Here is a 21,609-nt window from a genome sequence, read left to right as displayed (position 1 = left end):
ATCCAGCGTGTACTGTACAATGTACAGCATAGTGAGTCTGTGCATGCCTGCATTATTTATGTGACAATCAGATGGCTCAGGCTCATATTTGTCCAAAACAATCTGATTACATAACCACGTATGCCAGGTATTGTAAGGTCATTTTCTCTACCCGTGAAGTGCTCTTCACGAGTAGAGAAACATTTTGAAAATATAAACAGAAAAAATAAATGCATGTCAGAGATGGAAAACAAAACACTGCTTTCACTTTTACATAACAGTGAATTGTTGTTAAGTGACTCTCTGATTTGTATTATTATTTTTTGTAATTTCTTTCAGGACACTGGCATTGGCAGCCAGCGGAGAAATAAAGTAATAAGTGGTTTTGACTAAAAAATATTAATATTAGAGGTAAGTCGGGCACACACTTACATGGGATTACTAACACAGTATTTTATTTAGCTACACGGGACTTTACAATCTGCGCTGTTGGACTTTTTCTCTTGCTGTCAGAAGACGATCTCTTGTGAATTTGTGAAACGTTTTGATGTTTTCGTTAAAGAGTGTTATTGAAGGCATAAGAATGAGTTACTTTATGTTTATTTTGATTTCTGAATTGGGTATGTAAATCACCAACTTCAACCTAATCTAAGATTATTAGTCTTGTTTCAAAATGACGTTAGTTTTAGGTAACATGGCAACATCTCGTAACCGATAGATAGGATTGAAAACATGGTTTGCAATGATGTTTAGATGTAACAAAGTGTTAACACGAAGCCTCAAGTATACAACAATAATGAAATAAAAGAACTGTAAATACCATTAATCAAAATAATAACTGTTTTTACACTCAAAAAAATGATTCAAGCCCTTCTTAGAAATGACACATTAAAATTGTGTTCAATAAATGTAAAATACTAGCCTAGAAATCTAGACGCACCCTAGCGGCCGCAAAATATATTTGCTGCCAGGGTTTAGTCTAGGCACTCACAATACACTTAACAGCTCCAAAAACCAAAATTTGGTCAGGCCAATCACATCGTGTGTAGCGTCTGTGGGGCGGGCTTAACATGATGACGACAGAGCTGCAACGAATGGCTGCTGCTGCTGGTGAACAGCTTTCTTTTGAAGCGGCTTTGGCCGCGACTCTGGAAGACTTAGACTTATGTTTTTCTTTGAGAGAAGAACAAATAACCCTACTGAAGTCCTTTTTAAGCAAGAAAGATGTGTTTGGAGTTTTGCCGACTGGTTACGGTAACTACGTCACCTTCTTCGTTGTTCTCATTGGTCATAGCGCTATCCTATTGCGTGCAGAGGCATTTTGAGGGACAACCTTATCTCCCGCCCCTTGCATTGAGCCGTTTGTGTGAAGAGTTGCCAGACCTTACATCTTGATGTAGGTCTGGCTAACCAGGCTAGTAAAATACCTCATTAAGAGCAATAAGTATATATATTTAATTAGTATAAAACAAAATAAATATGTACTATAATTTATTGATTTCTTTTAAATTGCGTTAACATAATTAGTTTGAGTTTGGGTTCTGGAAAAAGAATTTCCCAGCATGCAACTACTTTTGGAGAGTAATTTTTTCAATTAAGTGTTATTTTATGCATTTTTAGGTAAAGAGAAAGACTTAATAGTGTTTAATGTCCGTTTATCTTATTGATTTAGAAGCGTTAGTGTTATATTTTTTCAAATTGTTTGGTTACCATCGTGCAGAAGAGTGGCGCTTGTGGTTAGGTTGTGGATGTGACATATGTCTCTCAATGAGCACTGACTGTGTTAATGCCTGTTTGGAGATCAGTCTCTTCTCACATGCTCATCCAAAGCATCATATGTTATTATTATTAGCATGCTAACAAGTGCTTATGCTAATTAGTGTGATGTAAAAAATGTTTTATATAAAATAACAGAATTGAGTTCTTCAGACTACACTACATTGAGATATTCAAACTATGTTAAATTGAGTTATTCAGACTACACTAAATTGAGTTGAGGCAACTAATTGAGTATTGCCATTTACTTTAAATTGAGTTGGACTAACTCAATATATTTTTATTGTGTAAAGCAATTTTTTATGAGTTAGGGGTACACATTCATATTGGATTGAAATCCTGCCCACAATTTTATTGAGTTAATCCAATGAATCATTTTTTTGAGTGTACCAACAAACAGGAATTTCTGAATAGCCTAAGCAGATTTGAAGCGAACGTATTTGATGAACGTATGATACAGTATATGTGGGAAAACATTCAGGTAATATCTTATTTTGTATGCAGGCGGTGTTCAGCAGCTTTTGCATATGAGATCCTCAATTACAATACCAGGGGAAATAATTGACATATTATGATTTTTTTTCTTAATTGTGGATCCCTTTCAGAAATATCTATCCATATATTGATGCATAATAAAAAAGATGGATGGATATCTATCTATTATATTGACAGATGTACATCAAGCTCTGGTATACAGAATAGCAATGAATTATTTGTGTTCAACCTAATTTTCTGGCAAGTGTTACAACAAAACTACAATGAATCCTGCATTTGGGGTAAATTGTAATATTTGTAATAACCAAAATTGTAATAACCAAAATGTTAAAGTAAAACACCACCGTTTTCAATATTTGACTATGTTCTTATCTCAATTTGGACGAATAAATAAATACCTTTTATTTTCAATGTGTGCACTTTTACTCTTTGTACAGCATGTTGTGAATGTGTTAGCATTTATCCTAGCCCCATTCGTTACTATGGCTCCAAACAGGGATGAATTTAGAAGCAACCAAACACTTCCATGTTTTCCCTATTTAAAGACTTTTACACGAGTAAGTATGGTGGCACAAAATACAATTTTTGTTTGGAGCCATAGGAATGAATGTGGCTAGGCTAAATGCTAACACATTTAAGCGCTGTACAAAGATCAAAAGTGCACACATTGAAAAAAGGTAGGTATGTATTAATTCATTTAAGTTGAGGTAAGAACATAGTAAAATATTGAAAACGGTGATGTTTCCTTTAACCATTTAATTAATTCTAACACATTTATCTAACACAAACTGCAAAACATGTAATGTACGACTGAATATTATGAAAATGATGAAATGAATAATTATTTTATAACCATAACAGATTTAAAAAAGAGATCAGCAAGGATCTATTGTACTTCCAATAACCCATGAAACAAGATTCATCAAAGCTCAATAATCACGCTTCATTGATCTCCCAAGATCCAGGTACCTAAACCACCTCTAAGCCAATTAGTGATGTCTCAAACCCACAGGAGATTACTCTTCAGGCTCTGTTACTTCATAATCAAAAGATGCTCTGCAGGAGATGGACACTGACCATTAGATAGAAGCGTACCTTTCATATAGGTAGCGTAGAGCCAGTTACATTCATTATTACATTACTGCAACCCCGCAGGTTTCACCTCTCTCTCTCGCTGCTGTCCTTCCTTCTGCCCTTCTTCCTTCACAATCCTCCACATCATTAAAATTCTCTGTCATCTACTCTCTGTTAAAACTTTTCCTCTCGTCTCCTCAGCGGATGCCAAATCTACTTGAATTTACCAATTTAATGCCAATTACATTCTCACAAAGGACCCAGGAGCACAAACACACACTCCTGAAGAACTGCTTCTTTCTTTAACCTTTTGGTACCTAATCTTTTTAAAAGTTTTCCTGGTTTCTGATGGTTGTCAGACTAGACTAGACTAGACTAGACTAGACTAGACCAGGAGGTTTGTAAGTTGACAAAAAACAATTAATTAATCAATCACAATTAAATGTAACAAAAAATGTTAATTCATAATTATATTAGAATGGTTTAATCTGTATTTTACGTGAACATTATACAACACTACGATATATCAATAGACTGAGAAATCATTCAAAATGGACAGATGCATGTGTGTACCATGTACCAATAAAAGACAATTACCAGATGAAGGTTCAAAAACAGGTAATGATGACAATAACTAGGTGTAAAATACTGTTGTGAAAAACTTTAAAATAGATGAAAAACAAACAATCTTTAAAGCAATCAGACAATGTTTACATAAAACACACTTGAAGGTTGACTCTACACTTAGGCAAATACCAAGAACACCCTAGCAACCACTTGACAGTGCACCCTAGCAACAGTCCAGAACACTCTCAGCAACTACAAAGCCACACACTAGCAACCAATCATCCTTACTTTGTGTTGGACAGCAGTCATGGCACCGACTGGGCAGGCACATTTTATTCAGATGTACAAATGTTTTATAAAACGTTTTTCTTAGCATTAGACTCTAGTTTGGTTTATAAAAAATGCCATATATAAATCCTTAGACTGAGAAATCTTTGTTTGCTTTGAAACAGAGAGAGCTATCTGCAAATGAACCTGAGCATGACATCAACACAATTGCATTGCATACACCTACATGCTAATTGAAAAACGTATCCAAGCAATTCCAATTACGAAGTATAGCCGCTAGTGGTAATCAACGGTGACCGAGCAGATTGGAAAAGTGGAAAAAATGACCAGATTTGCCAGATTTAATATGACTGATTTTCACAAATGCTTGATCAAATCTGGCACGCGTCTCTTTGTCTCTCATTGTCTTTCTGTTGAAAAAACTTTCAGGAGGGTCTGTAGATAATAAAAACAGATTTTGCAAATATACAAAAGGACTTAAACGACAGATAGCACATCATAATACACGATAGCACAAGCAGGTAAATTTGCTGCTGCTATGAATCAACATTATAAGCGTGCGTATTACTAATGTAACGTAAAGAAGTGCTAAGTTAAGCCCAAGAAGGCTGCCCCCCCGGGTTGAAAAACCCCCTAGGAGAAAAAAAACCTGGACTTCTTAGCCGGGGAAGTAAAAAAAGTCCTAGGAAGGAAACACCCTTGGGATATATATATATATATATATATATATATATATATATATATATATATATATATATATATATATATATTAGGGGTGTCCTCGACTAAGGATTTACATATTCGAATCAGAATTTTCGAATCTTTCCATAGTCGACCGATAGTCGAATCATCTATGTTTGTGTGCATGGGTTGGGAGGGGGCCAGACCAGGTACAAATTGGTAACTTTTATTTTCTTTCACAAGCAGCACACATAAACAACTGTCTGATAAAGTGACCAAAACTGTCTTTCAAGTAATAAACGAAGACAAAACTGACGATGCATTTATATATATATATTTTTTTTTAAAGGGAAAATGTAAGGCAACATTTGTTTAATTATTCCTCATAACATTTTAAAGCCACGATCTACAGAACATCACACAAAAATACATTTTGATAACTAAACCTTAAAAAATAACAAAGGTCATCCTGCCTTGGAAACTCCGGCTACAATTAAGCGTTTTTATTTAATTTGGAGATAGCGCGTCAAAGCAGTCATGACCAAACAAACCCGACAAATGAGAAATGACAAATAATTTGTGATTGTGACTGTAAATGATAAAAAACTAATCTTTATATACAATTCATTAAACTTTAATTTATAACAAGAAAAACACTGAAATTAATGATTTTATAGACACTACGCGTTATTATTTAGCACAGAAATACCTGCTTGCTTGCTTTGACTTTGATCATCTCTGTATTCACTTTAGATACAGAAAGACCGGATGATATTATTTATTTCAGGAATCTCTTTGCTATCATTTGAAAGTGAACACCGACTGACCATAATATTAAATCACAAGAAAGACATTCGTGTCAGGCAGAAATAGGTTTGGTGCAGATACTAGTTTCCGTTTCATCACCGAAATAAAAAAAACGGCTTACCTGTTTTGTAGTTTATCTTTAAGATGGACAATATAACCACTCTGTTTTAAATACATTTTAAAAACTTATACTCGTCGAAAAACATCCGTTTTTTAATGTTTAGTTTGATGAACTCCTAAATATGAGACGCAGAGCACCTACCTAGCCCGTTCGGCTAAATTACATGCGCAAGCATATCCAGCACGCAACAGCGCAACATCCATACAACGAAAAGCTATCCAAAATGTACATACTTAAATTAGATCGGAATTTACGTTTATAATAAATACAATTTTTTTAATAAAATAAGGTCAGAAGTAACAAAGTGCAGAACAAATATGCAAAATGCCTCAAGTGCACGGAAACAAAACACAAGCCAAATAGTTAAATCAGATAACCCAAAGTGATTTAAACCCAAAGTGATATAAAATAAAATATAGAAATTATTAAAAGAACGAAAGTCAAAGTTTAATTTGCCAGCTTTGTCTTTTAAATGTTGAAACAAAGAGGCAGGCTTTGAACGGGTAGTTATTAACATAGAGACCTCTTATGGACGTGAAGCCCGGTCACAGGGGTTGTTGGATTTATTAAAGCATTTTTAAAATATTTATTGAAAGCTGCTACTTCACATATTATTTGCAGCATTATCATAATATGCAGTATATTAATATTGGGAGAAAGCTGTTATATGTGAAATCAGCTAATGTGTGCACCCATATACGGCCAAAATTGAATGATCCTCATTTCATAATACATCTGCGACGATTCGACTATGAGATTGGTAGTCGAATCAGGCTTCTCCTATCGATGCATCGAATCTTCGACTATTCGGGGTCGAATATATATATATATATATATATATATTAGGGGTGGCACGGTTCACAAAACCCTCGGTTCAGTTCGTATCACGGTTCTATGGTCACGGTTCTCGGTTCAGTACGGTTCTTGTTGTTATTTTTTCTTTACATTTTTAACACTCCAGAAATTTATTATCTTATTAATGTATTAATTATCCATAATTTAGGATACAGTATTAAAAAAAAGTTATATCATGTAATCATGCACAAACTGAATTTGACTTTAAGCACATTATTGGGATCATCTCTGAGGAAAGCCAGATGAGATTTTGATACAGCAAGAGGGAAGACATTGATGATTTCAACATGCTTTTCATTTATTTGGCAAAAAAGAGAATGTGTATTGCCATCTACATGAACTTTATGTGCATTTTTAGCACACAAAGATAACTTGCATTTATTAAAATGCCAACTTCAGTGTAGCTCTTAGATTTATCACTGAGAGGCTGCTTTAATACTGAGAGTTTATGTGGACGAGAGAGAAACATAACCTTTGCACCTGTAATATTTAAATCCGTCTCTTTTGTCCACTTTTGACCACTTCTGTCCTGATTACTTTGAGGGGTAATTTCTGAAATAAGATCGCGCAACTTTCACACGCTAGCAAAATGAAACTACGCGAAAATCAGCCGCTTTAATTTTGTCAATGAAATGCTAAAAATAGCGCTAAAGACGTAAAACAGTGTTCAGTACCTCAGATTAGATAAATGGTCGGAGAGAAGGCGGTCTCCTGTGGCTGCTCGAGCACATTCAACCCATAGACTGCAGTTCAATCTATTGTTTTATTTCCGCTGTCATCATAGGTAACATGAAATAAAAATATGTTTCCACACACCAAACTTATACGACGCTGGCGCATCCTCCAACTGCAGGCAGACTTCCTTTTCTCTCCCACTTGCCATTTCTACACGTAACATAACCTGCAGTACTTATACTCCAAACCAGTCACCTCTTCTTTCGCGCGAAAGGGAAACACGCTATCTTAGGTCACATACAGGGCATGAGACTACATTGCGCATTTGCGCATGCCATGAACCGTTGAACCGTGCGGCACACACGCGCTCCGAACCGAGACAAGCGAACCGAACGGTTCGGATTTTTTTCATGGACCGTGCCACCCCTAATATATATATATATACCTTGAAACGTATAAGGAGATTAAGCGGGTTCTGCCGGTGGTCGTTGGTCAGGCATCAGCTGGGCATCACGTTGAAGGACAGACAGTAGATCATGCGCCTAGATCGTTAAAATAGGGCCCTTTATGGTTGCCTGCTATTTGAAACACGTCTCGCATGCTAGACATGCTAAACATCTCAGTCTCATAGAAATTCCTCTTTTGGAAATGTCAGTAAGAAAACGACCCAATCTGAAAAACTGATGCTTATGACATCACAGGCATCTCACTGCCCCTCCACTTTAAAATAATTGGCTACATTTTTTGAGTGGCAGCAAAGTCAGCCAATCAGTAATGAGATTGCAAGTTACGCCAGTAGGGGGAGCCAAATAGGTGCAAAACCACTTGTTTAAAATCCCCCACCCTAATAGAGCTATCTGAGAGAGGTTTTTAGGAAGCTTCTAAGGCATTACAGACCCAAACAATTTTTTTTTTGTCTACATGTCACATCACAGAACAAGGATAAATACCCCGTTCAATCATTCTATGTCACCTTTAAAATAACTTAAAGGCGGGGTGCATGATCTCTGAAAGCCAATGTTGATTTTTGAAATCACCTAAATAAACACGCCCCTACCCCAATAGAATCTGGACCTTCTGTTGATAGACCCACCCCACACATACGAAACCTAGGAAACAATGTTGTTCAGTAGACACGCCCCTTACTGCTGATTGGCTACAAGTGTGTATTGTGCACCCCGCCTTTAAGTGTTAACATTTGCAAGCCTTTGAAACACATTTTAATGATAAACTTTCCATATTTAAGTTAGTTTATTAATCTGCGAATCGCATGCAAGCCGAAACGTGGGTCGATCAACTGCGATCCGTTACACTTCTAATATATATGTGTGGGTGTGTGTGGTAATCCCAAATTTCTCCACAAAAATAATAATAATACAAGTAGGCCCAATAGTAACTTTGGATTAATTAGACCTAATGTTATACCCTTGTGGGGTCTTTTGGGGTCCCCATGAGGAAACAAGCTTATAAATCATACAAAATGATGGCAAGATTGTCTGTGTGGGTTAGGTTTAGAGATTGGGTTAGCAGCTTTGTACAGTATAACAGTCATTACATATGGAAATTCCCTATAAACATGGAAACCTGTGTTCACACACAGGGCGAATTGGGACCATCCTTCCACATTTATTTGTGATTACCGATTTAGTTTGCAAGCAAAACTGCTTTAAAGCAGATAAATAATGAAGAAGGAAAAGAAAATCTGAACGGACGCAACAGGGTTTCTGCTGCCTCACTGCTTGAACCCCTAAAAAGCCTCTTTAAACTCTGTAGGAGTTTTCAGAAGATCAAAACTCATTAAAACCAGCAAATAGATCACTATTATTTTTGGCATTTAACTAAGACTGTGTGTGTGTGTCCTGACCAGCTAATAAGAGTAAATGTTGCTTATGGAGGGAGGGTTGTCTCTAAAAAAATATATTACATGTACTCGCTTCTCCTTTTTCAATTAAGGTCACATGCATAAAAAAGAACTCGGTGCACTTTAATGGTACGAGCTAATAATTCACTTAGACATTCACAACACCATCAAAATATACTGTATCTCTGTGCACCAGACTACTATTGTGGATTATTCCAATATAACAATAAGAAAATGAGAAAGAAAGGGACAGAGATAGAAAGACAGCATGAGCACAAAATAGCATGTAATACGTGCTATGTCTGGCAGAAATTGCAACCTGTAAGTGGTGCTTGAATAGAGGGGAAAATCGCCTTTATATTGAACTGTATAATCAATATAACATCTCTAAGATGTGTTGCAGGCCTTCAATTACATTCTGGTAGGAAATTATGTTAAATAAATACATTTATATCAGAGTAGCTCACTATATTGCTCATTATGTTTTTGTATAGCTAAGAGGTAGAACATTGTGTTACCAGCACAAAAGGGCATGGAAGACATGCTGATAAAAAAACCTTATATTTTGTAATGCACTGTAAGTCGCTTTAGATCAAAGCATCTGCCAAATAGGTAAATGCATCCTGTGCCAATGTTCTTGGATGGCGTGTGTGTGGCATGCATGTGCGTTTGTGTGTGGTTAAGGCTTATATAAAGGTTGGTAGAGATCTGATGTTGATGAAAATCTGTCTACCATGCAGACACACACACGCACACACTCCGGAATCAAATGGAAAACACGCGGTGTAATTTACACAGCCATGCAGACGGGCACCTCAGGGGTCTAATCATGCATGTCTGCACTTTCCAGCCAGCAGGATTTAATTCTGCACATCATATGTGTGAGATCTGCAAGTACAGGCACAAGCCTACAGTATGTGTGTGTGTGTGAGAAGGAGAGAAAAAGAAAGAGCTTTGTTAAGATTCAGTTGCTATTATCTTCAACACTAATGTTCCAAATAAAACTATTATTGTTTTGATATTGATCGTAGTGAAGAATGCTATGGTTATTTGTAAAATTGCACGAGTACACTACAGACAATATATTACAACCACACAGACCTGCATGTATCAAAATCACATCAATTATTCAGGCAGTTATCAACCTAGTTGCAATGCAATTACAATCGACTGTGGCTCCGTACATACTGCAAAGTATTAAAAGTGACAACTGCATTTATTTAAGTGAGTGAATCTACTTCAGAGTTATCATCTTTTTATGTGGGTACAACCCTAACTATCCTTACTCGTAATGTTTGACATTACTTTTCATTAGGGGCAAATTTATTTCCTTTACGAGGAGCATTCATGCATGTCACATGCTTCAGTTTAATTAATTAGCAAAAATGAATTCTCATTTCAAAAATTAGGGGTGTTACCTATAAAATGCAAAAGCATACAAAGAGACCTGACAATATCACAAAAATTATCTTGGAATGTATAAGTACTTAACTCCTCACCTGATGAACCTACACACATTAGGTCTTTATACACTGTAAATAGTTAACAAGATAACCCGGAATTTCGTTAACCTGGGGTTTAGAATAATCCAGTAACTTAGTTTTGGTAAAACAATCTCTGCAAGCATTAAAAAAAAAGGTAATTGTAATTTGTCTCCCCTTGTGATGTCAGAAGGGGATAATACCGTCACTTAAAGGGATAGTTCGGCCAAAAATGATATTAAAACCATGATTTACTCACCCCCAAGCTGTCCGAGATGCATATGTCCATCGTTTTTCAGACAAACACATTTTCAGATATTTTAGAAAATGTTTTAGATCTTTCAGTTAATTAAATGTGAAGTTATGGGGTCCTCATCCTTCAAGTCCAAAAAATGTGCATCCATCCTTCACAAAATAAATCCAAACGGCTCCAGGATGATAAAACAAAGGTCTTCTGAGGGTAATCCGTGCGATGTTGTTGTAGAAATATCCATTTTAAAACTTTTTTAACGAAAATAACTACCTTCCGGTGGCGCCGCCATCTTAGTCGCGTTCGAATTCAAGATCAGAGCTTTACGCAACTTACAGAGGTTACTCTGCTGCTGCTCTGTGCCCCCCCCCCCACCGAATTTGTCATACGTCACTAAGAAAAGTGCGTAAACTACACTAATACTCTCTCCTGAATACAGAGGAGTCTAAGATGGCGGCGCTACCGGAAGGTAGTTATTTTCGTTTATAAAGTTTTAAATATGGATATTTCTACAACAACACCGCATGGATTACCCTCAGAAAACCTTTGTTTATTATCCTGGAGCCGTTTGGATTTATTCTGTGAAGGATGAAGGCACATTTTTTGGACTTGAAGGGCGTGGACCCCGTAACTTCACATTTAATTAACTGAAAGATCTAAAACATTTTCTAAAATATCTGAAAATGTGTTTGTCTGAAAAACGATGGAAATATGCATCTCGGACAGCTTGAGGGTGAGTAAATCATAGGCTTAATATCATTTTTGGCCAGACTATCCCTTTAATGTGCGCTATCAAACCATGTCACTGCCATTTAGTGCAGAGATCTGGGGCCGTATTCACAAAGCATTTTACCTTATCACTAAGAGTACTCCTAAATCGCACTAAAAGATTTTAGCTAGGAGTTTTCTCTTAAAAGTTATTTACAACGCCTTTCAGACCTACTTTTAGTAAGGAAAAATGATAACTCCTAAACTAAGAGTGAGTCTTCGTTGCTACGGATGACGTCAATTCTCATGCACGAGCTGCCTCGCAATGACCACCGTGATTGGTTGTTAGATGACAGGGCTGTCATGCGGAACATAACACAGACGCACCAAATCATGGAATTACAACATCGAAATATGTCTGTGTCTTATACAAAATAATAATAGTAATGCCATCGAAATGCAAATATAAAAGAAAAGTCGTGAATTAAATTAAATTAAATCAAGGTAGCCTAATACAAATGAAAACCGCCAATTGCCTAATAATAAAAAACGACATTGCATTAACACTCGCTTGATTAATGTACATCCTATTAGCCTAAATAGACTACTAAAAGCAAGGAAATGTTGCCCATATTAAAGAAGCCTGCCTAATGTAATAAATAAATGATGGTGGATTATGAACTCGCCAAAACGAAAAAGAAAGCCCAAATGGATGCAGGATCAGTTACTGCTGCTGGCCCAGTTGGTGCTGGAAAAAAGACACGTAATAAAAGGGAAATTCGGCACTGAGATATCAAGCAAAACTAAGCGTGAGACATGCGAGAAAGTGATGCGCGGGTCAATGTACAAAACAACTGGCACCCGACCAACGTTTTCAACTAACCCGCCCGCAACTCGGACCGCAAAAAATAAAAAATAAATAGTGTACCCGACCCGCTCCCTGGCCCGCATTTTTTTTAAGTAGTAATTGTTTAATAGTTAATTGCCATCTTTATTTCAAACGACCCGACCGAACGCGACCCGAATATCATAAAAAATATTTTTGGATGACTCGTAACCGCGGGTGACCGCATGCATCCGCTCATTTCGGATCAACCCGCGCATCACTGGGGAGAGGATTTGTTGCAGATCAATGCAGCATTCCCGCTTATGTCGCGGACCCCGGACGAATGCGAGACATTACAATCGCAGTAGAGGGTTGAGATTGCAACATTTAAACAGACTAGCATGGCAACAGATATGCCTATAATATTAAATATTTAATTTCATTATTGTTTCATGTAATTCTAACAATCTTCCTGCTTGTCATGAATGTAATGAATTATGAAACAAATGTCATAAACAATATGCTTACATTAAAGTGTGCTTTTAAGTATGTGCAATGCTTTTGAGTTGGTGAAACTGTCCATGTTAAGGAGAATCAGCACCTAAGACATTTTAAGATCCTTTTTGAATAGGTCTTAGTGAGTTAGGAGTCCTCTCGACTTCTTTTAAGCTGTCCCAGACTTAGGTGCTACTTTTAGGGCTAAAATGCTTTGTGAATTACTCTTAGTGAAAAAAATTAGGAGTCCTAAATTTAGGAGTGACACGCCCAGTATTTTTAGGAGTTGCTCATAAATTCGCCAGTTAGGAGCTACTTTTAGCCTTAAAATTCTTTGTGAATACGGCCCCAGCTCATCTGCATTTAAATGAACACACCCAAAAAGGGGACGTTTTTGCTCACACCTACAAAGTGGCATTTTTAACATGCTATAACAAAATTATCTATTTGGTATTTAAAGCTAGAACTTCACATACATACTCTGAAGACAACAAAATTTATTTGACATCTTAAAAAAGTCTAAGTCCTCTTTAATCCGAAAAATCCAAATGGATTACTTTTGAACAACTGGCCCCAGGGGTAAAGAGATTACCCTGGGTATTCACACTACAACGTTTCACACTGACCATCCCTAAACCCTGTTTTATCTTCATATTTGTGGTGTCAACAGTCATGATCGTTTAAAATAAAGCTGTCAGACTGACTAAATTAAAATAGTGCGGTACCGCTTTAAATAACTAAATTGTCGCACTTCCAAATCAGTGACAAAACAGGTCGGCACTCAAATCATTCTAAGCTCCTGGGAAGTTTTATTTACTACAATTTAGGAGTTTTTCCATCACCTTTAACAGTATTTTTCACGTTTCCCTCAAATGGTGAAGCAACTGTTTACACAGCATGCACAGTTTCTTTGACTGTATACACAGATCGTTAAGCGCAGTGTGAAAAGCCCTATAAATATAAAACACTGAAGCATTATACGAAACATTGCTTAACTATTGGGGACGTTTTTTGCCTCCATATTTCAAATATCTGAGGAATTTTCCCACAAGCCCAGTTTAATTTCTGACCCTGGCTGGAAAGCAATTTGGTCTTAACAAGCACAAACACAGTGCCTGGAGCTTACAATTGCATGTTCATAACATCTCCAGTTGTTATGCTGTGTGCTCTCTCTGGACTGTAATGTTTGGGTTTTGACTAGACCACAGGGCTGGAAAAAAAACAACTACAGGGACAGGGACAGATTGGTGTCAACATTTTGTTCCTCTGAAAAAGCATTACATAACATTGTACAAAAAAAACACTCAGAGGAGAAATGACAACACAGACACACAGCAGTGAAATAGATGATAGCATTTAAAGAGTCAACATATTTTTATAATTAATAGAAGATTCAAAAGTTAATCCAAAAATTCTAATAAGAACTAAGAAACTGTTTTAGAAAATGTGCAGCACTGAAATTAAACTCTGGGTTTATTTCTTCAATGAGGTTTATTTATATTGCTTGCTTTAAAGAGCACCTATTTCATTGCTAAAAACTATGTTGTTTTGTGTATTTGGTATAAAACAATGTGTTCACATGGTCTATACATTATTTTCCAAATACCGTACATTTTTGTAGCTCCAGATTTCCCTCTCTTCCTGAAACGCACAGATTTGAAAAGCTCTGTGTCCCTGATTGGCCAGCTTATCTGTACGTTGTGATTGGCCTAAATACCTCTGACGTCAGTTTGAAATGTGATGCTCTTTAACATGTTTGACAGATTCGCTCGCAATGCTAACAGGAGTTAACTTACAGGCTGTGTACAGCGGGAGGAGTTATGATAATGTCGCTCTTGTCTACATCACCAATTCCAGAAAGTAAACTGTTGCCTACAATCCGTGTGTTTGTTGTAGTCCAAGAAAATACATTTATGTTGGAGAAGATAACTCGCGTCATCGTTAACTTCAGGGTTTGTACCTTTTGCATATCATTAACATGTACTAAAACACACTTTCATACCAAAGGAAATGTAAAATCGTGAATTGGACAATAGGTGCTCTTTAAATAGATAAAGATGTTAGTACACTGTCAGAAAAATGATCCCTAGCTGCCACTGGGGAAGTACCCTCTCAAAAAGTACACCTGAAGTGTTTATATTGATACCTCAGAGGTACCTATTAGTACCACATGAACACATGTCTGTACCTAAATGGTACAAACTAGGATGGTACATATTAAAGGTGCTCTAAGCGAATCTGTGTGACGTCACTTCTTGTTGACGTTCGAAGTGTTCTCAAACAAAACGGAGCGTAGCTAACTCCTCCCCTCCCCCTCCCTTCCGTGCTTTCTGAACGAGTCATGAACGCGTCGAACACCCACTACCAAATCCTTCTTGTCGTTTATTGGCTGGAACACGTTTGTTATGTTTCGTGGTGGTAGGTTTGACCACTTTGTTTTTGTTGCAGTTTGTGAAGCCTGGGACTTGAGACCAACAAAAAATGTAATTACACTTCAATTATCTTTTTTCCGAAGCTGGTTTCTGTCATTTACTGTAGTTTTTATCACGCTGATGTAAATTCAAATGTTTGTTTTTAAAATAAGTTGGTGTTTAGTTAGTTATTTAATGATATAAAAACGGTGGTGTCACGTCATGATTGACAGCTGTGATATCGTGTAATATGCGCATTCTGCGAGAGCGAGGATGGGGTCTTGATTTCGTGGCTTTAATTCCTGCTCACTACTGCGCATGACTGGTCCCGAAATCGCTACTGCGCAGACTCAGACCCAAGATGTCAGCGCCATATTGGGACACTGGCGGCTTCATGGTAAAGAGCGAACAGGCGTCGTCCATCTTTTTTTACAGTCTATGGCTTAAACGCGTGAATTCGCTTAGAGTACCTTTAAAGGGTACTTCCCTAGTGAAAGTTTGGGATCACTTTTGACCAACGTTCTTACTGTGTAGTAATATTATTATAGTGCAGCTTTCTGCAAATCACACAAAAATATGCACTGTAAAACATTTCTGTAGAAATTCCAGTATTACTACCAGTTGTTTGCCAGTAATGTAGATTTAATTTTATGTTACTTAAAGGAATAGTCAATTTTCTTAAAAGAAAAATCCAGATAATTTACTCACCACCATGTCATCCAAAATGTTGATGTCTTTCTTTGTTCAGTCGAGAAGAAATTATGTTTTTTGAGGAAAACATTGCAGGAATTTTCTCATTTTTATAGACTTTAATGGACACCAACAATTAACACTTAACACGTAACAGTTTTTTTAACGGAGTTTCAAAGGACTCTAAATTATCCCAAACGAGGCATAATGATCTTATCTAGCTAAACGATTTACATTTTTGACAAGAAAAAAAAACAAATATACACTTTTAAACCACAATTTCTCGTCTAGATCCAGTCCTGAAAGTGTCAACGTAATACGCAATACGTCATGACGTCAAGAGGTCACAGAGATCGAACACGAAACTACGCCCCAGTGTTTACAAGTGTGTTGGACCATTCCGACGTTGTTGTATGTCAACTGATACTAATTAATGTCTTTGTGTCAGTTTATTGTTAACAATGGTCCGCAAATGTGCGTTTTATATATGTAACACGTGACCTCCCTACGTCACTACGCATTTACGTTAGGTCGCGCTGAACCGGATCTAGACGAGAAATTGTGGTTTAAAAGTGTATATTTGTTATTTTTCTTGTCAAAAATGAAAATCGTTTCGCTAGATAAGACCCTTATGCCTCGTTTGGGATCGTTTATAGTCCTTTGAAACTCCGTTGAAAAAAAACTATCACGTGTTGAGTTAAGTGTTAAGTTTCGGTGTCCATTAAAGTCCATTAAAATGAGAAAAATCCTGCAATGTTTTCCTCAAAAAACATAATTTCTTCTCGACTGAACAAAGAAAGACATCAACATTTTGGATGACATGGTGGTGAGTAATTTATCTGGATTTTTCTTTTAAGAAAATTGACTATTCCTTTAATGGCAACAGTTTGTTCAAAGTTAAATAATCATTAAACATTAACAAATCTTTATCTTTACAGAATAAAACTAAAATAACAGAGTCATGCAAAACATTCTGGGAACCAAAATCTGAAGGATAAAAACAGAAAAAAGGTTGATGAGGATTTATGGTTCCCAGAATGCTTTGCATAAGTCTGATATTTTATAGTTTTATTTTGTAAAGACTACCTTTCACAACGTCACTGACGAGAGCGTCAAAGTTGGTGGAAGTTTTTAATTTTAATGAGAGCCGGCGGTGAGCTATGGCGTGCAACGTCTTGCACTTCTTGGACGATGTGAGCGTCGATGAGAGTTGAAAACAGGTCAACTTTATGGTAATGAGCTATGACGTGGTTTGGGGGCAACCAATTAGAAGTCAGAAACGTTCAGCGGCAACCCATCGGAAGGCGAAAGAGGATTCCAGAGAATGCATTCTAGAGTCCATTACTCTTTTTCTATAGCGAAGTTGGCAGGGCAGCCAGAACGTTTTTTTGACGCTCTCGCCGGTGGCGGTGTGAACGTACAGAAAGACTTGTTCATGTTTAATGTTCATTTAACTTTGAACAAACTGTTTCTAGTAAATAACAAATTTAAATCTAAAGTGAGTTGCTGACAAAGGCTGCATAACTACATTTTGTACAGTGTGAGTCATCAAAAACACAGCATTCTTCTTTTGATTTCTTTTAAAAAATTGTTTGTCTCTCTCTTCTCCATAATATTGTTATTATGTAAATAAGTAAGAACTAAAGTTTACTTTAACTAAATGTGACAAAAGAACTCAAGTGTTCGAAATAATGTGATTTAATGGTTCAAACTGATCAAGCATTCTTTGAGAATTGGAGTTGAGATGCGACTGAGCCTAGGAAAGCGCGTGTGCACATCTCTTTGGACGAGTGTGCTCTTCTCTTCCAGTCTCCACGGAAACCAGACAATCCAACATGGCTGCTTGCCAAATCACCCCACCCCGAGTCGCTCGTCTTTCTCCCATTACACGCCATATCTCTGTTTCCAAACTAGGTCACTACACCTCCTCTGCTCTCTCCATTCCTTTACGGTATTTCTCATCCCATGCTAGCATCTCCACATAACCACCTCTTCTCTTTTTTACATCTTTTAATTTTTTCTTTTGTCTCTCCTCCATCCTTTCCAGTCAAAGTTTAAGTACTTTACTGGCTTGACAAGTTGAACTACTGCTACACATGCCCCCGAGCAGTTAAAAATACATGAGAAAGCAAAAGAGGAAGAGATATGAAGTCAAGGGTTTAGCTCTTCTTTTTAGACTTTCATTACTTCTTTCCAATGCTGATAGCTCTCTCTTGCCCTCCCGTTCGTTTTCAACTCTCAACCTCGCCGTCCACGCTTTTTAAGGTACATTTTTATCCCCCTAAATCCTTTATATTATCCATTCCACCTCATCTTTGCCATCCTTTCACTTACTGCTATCTCTCCTCTTACTCCATCCACAGACTCTATAAAAAAATAAAACTGGGAAATTCTAGGAAGATTTGCTATTTTGTATGTGGTGGCTTATTTCTTATATCTTATCTACTGTTCCAAAGAGGAATTTTCTTCACATGTAAGAGTAAACTAGTATAGAGATTTTGATGCTGTGGGCTCTTAGATTCATTTTTGCTCTCGTATACAGATGCAATGGAACTGATCAGTAACAACTATGTGAGAAATTGCTATCCTAGGTTAGTTTTATTTATGCATTGAAAATCTTGTTCTATTCATCATATGATGTATCATTCAATGATGCAATTTATATACAAACACTTTTCCTCGTAATTTGCCTGCAGCAAAAAACTCGTTTTACATCAAATTATAGGCCTGTCTTACTTTTTATCAACAGGAACACATGGACGATGTGTTTAACACAGCAATAACATGAAGGTATGCGGCAATTGAGTCACTGCAACCTACAACAGAGCGAGTCCGTGACCTCCAGTGATAAAAGTCTTTCCTTGCCTTCCCTTTATCTCTCATCTTCCATATCCCTAACATTTCCCAAGCCACCAAACACTGTTAATCACCCCACATAGAGAAGATTAAGCTGTAACTCACACGTGGCCCTTTGGCCTATAACTGTGCTTAAGTACTCTACTGTGTACAGTCTACAGGCCTACTTAATTGCAATTGCTGCAAAGTTTGTTGTTTATCTAATGTGTGTGTGCGCGCGCGCATCGTGACTATAATAAATTAGGTTCTACGTTTAACACAGCAAGCAAATCGGTGACATTCATGGCCGGCGCTTTTGATTCCAATGAATAATTAATATGCCTTCGTCAGCCGGAGCTTTTATAATGAGGAGAGGAAACTTTGATCTAACCTCATGCACCGATCAGCCCTTCATACCCCCTATAACCCCAGCACTGCGTCCATCTTTTCTGTCTCATTTCCTTCATCACTCACTCACTTGGTCCTGCTCATTTGTCCTGCTCATTTTTGCTTTTATGATAAGTTGGACATGGCAACTCAGCAATTCTTTTCCTATCAGTGTACTTGGTTTCTTTCTTTCCTTCTCTCACACTATTTCATTATCCTGCTGTGTTCATCTGAGGCACCTTATATTTTATTCATTTTGAATTGTTATGGTTTAAAGAATTGCACACAGACATCTGTGAATTTCTGCAGATACTTTGCTTTCTCTTTTTCTCTGTCAGTTACCTCTCTCCCCTCAGAGTATGATGAAACTTTTGAGCTGACTAAACAAATTGCGCTTTTCTGTTCCGTTTCGACAAACTTTCCATGTTTAATTTCATAAGGTTTTACTCAGGGCATTTGTTTTGTCTCTGATGCCATCACCTGCTGTCTGTACTTGTTACTGTCTTTCCAACCACTTTTATAATGTTTGACAATTACTGAGGTTCACATTTTTTGTCAAAGCTCACACTCTCGTTGTTTATCCCATAGAGATCCTCTATCCCAACGTTTGTTCCAACAAGTGTTCAATCCTATTACCTATAAAATTGTGTATAAACCTTAGAAACTAAGGGTGGAAATCGATTGGACCCTCATGATTAGATCAAAAATTTATAATTAGGATTCTCAATGTACGAATCATCACATATCTGATGTCATTACACGCTATTTGCGCTCATTTATTGACAAGTCAGATGCTGTTAAAGGGATAGTTCGGCCAAAAATGATATTAAACCCATGATTTACTCACCCCCAAGCTGTCCGAGTTGCATATGTTCATCGTTTATCAGACAAACACATTTTCGGATATTTTAGAAAATGTTTTAAATTCTTTCAGTTGATTAAATGTAATGTTACGGGGTCCACGACCTTCAAGTCCAAAAATCCAAACGGCTCCAGGATGATAAACAAAGGTCTTCTGAGGGTAATCCGCGTGGTGTTGTTGTAGAAATATCCATATTTAAAACTTTATAAACTAAAATAACTACCTTCCGGTAGCGCCGCCATCTTAGTCGCGTTGGCATTCAGGATGAGAGCTTATGCAGCCTACGGAGGCTACTCTGCTGCTGCTCTGTGCCCCCCCCCCTCCGAATTTGTCATACGTCACTAAGAAAAGTGCGTACACTACGCTAATACTCTCATCCTGAATACAGAGGAGTCTAAGATGGCGGCGCTACCGGAAGGTAGTTATTTTAGTTTATAAAGTTTTAAATATGGATATTTTTACAACAACACCGCACGGATTACCCTCAGAAGACCTTTGTTTATCATCCTGGAGCCGTTTGAATTCATTTTGTGAAGGATGGACGCACTTTTTTTGGACTTGAAGGTCGTGGACCCCGTAACATTACATTAAATCAACTGAAAGATCTAAAACATTTTCTAAAATTTCCGAAAATGTGTTTGTCTGAAAAACGATGGACATATGCAACTCGGACAGCTTGGGGTGAGTAAATCATGCGTTTAATATCATTTTTGGCCGAACTATCCCTTTAAGTAAATTAAAGGCGATGTTTCCGCTCACTGAACAGAGAACAGGTAGAGGATGACCATCCCAAAATGTATTTTGTTTATCTTGCAGTTTAGAATTAGTGGCAAACAGGGCTAGATGAGATGTATTTGTTTTTTTCATTCTCTACAGCTTGTGTTACCACCACTGTACACTAAAGCCCGATTTATAGTCGTGCGTAAGTTCTACGTCGTAGGCTATTGGTAGGCTGTGCGTAGCTCTGCGTAGCATGACGTGAACCTCGCAAAATTTTTAACAGCGCGTCAGGTCTACGCGGACCGCAAGCACTGTGATTGGTGCACCAGAACCCCTCCCATCAGGTAAAAAAACTGTGTCATAGGTATTTCCGTTTGCGACGATGAAAACAAAGAATGGCCAAGTTGAGGAGTGATTTAACTCAAACTGCAACAAAAGTCGGTGTTTATTTACTTCCATCATTGCTGGTCTTCTCAAATCATACACAACAAGTTGCTGTTTCTTCTTCGTTTGTGGGTTAACTTGCCAAGCTTCTTCTTTTTTGACGGTCGAGCTGCTACTGTGTTAACACGCGTGGATACTGCCTACAAGCGGTCTGCGCGCGTGCTTGCACGTCGACGCGGATGACGGCGCAAAAGTATAAATGAAAACCGACGCTGAACCTACGCCGTCACGGCTACGCCGTGGGACCTACGCACAACTATAACGAGCCCTTAAAGGTGACATAGAATGATTGAACGGGGTATTTATCCTTGTTCTGTGATG

At 37.4% G+C, this 21,609-nt stretch overlaps 1 protein-coding gene across 1 annotated transcript in view; it reads right to left on the bottom strand.

Moving 5' to 3' along the window:
* The window catches only part of pcxb (pyruvate carboxylase b), a 271,734-nt gene that overhangs the window by 144,264 nt on the left and 105,861 nt on the right, over window positions 1-21,609 (bottom strand). The window lies entirely within an intron of this gene.

This window comes from Paramisgurnus dabryanus, chromosome 2 (genome assembly GCF_030506205.2).
Source record: "Paramisgurnus dabryanus chromosome 2, PD_genome_1.1, whole genome shotgun sequence".
NCBI classification, from domain to species: Eukaryota; Metazoa; Chordata; class Actinopteri; order Cypriniformes; family Cobitidae; genus Paramisgurnus; species Paramisgurnus dabryanus.
Note: the sequence above shows the minus strand (reverse complement) of the source record. Positions and strands in the feature narration are given on the sequence as shown.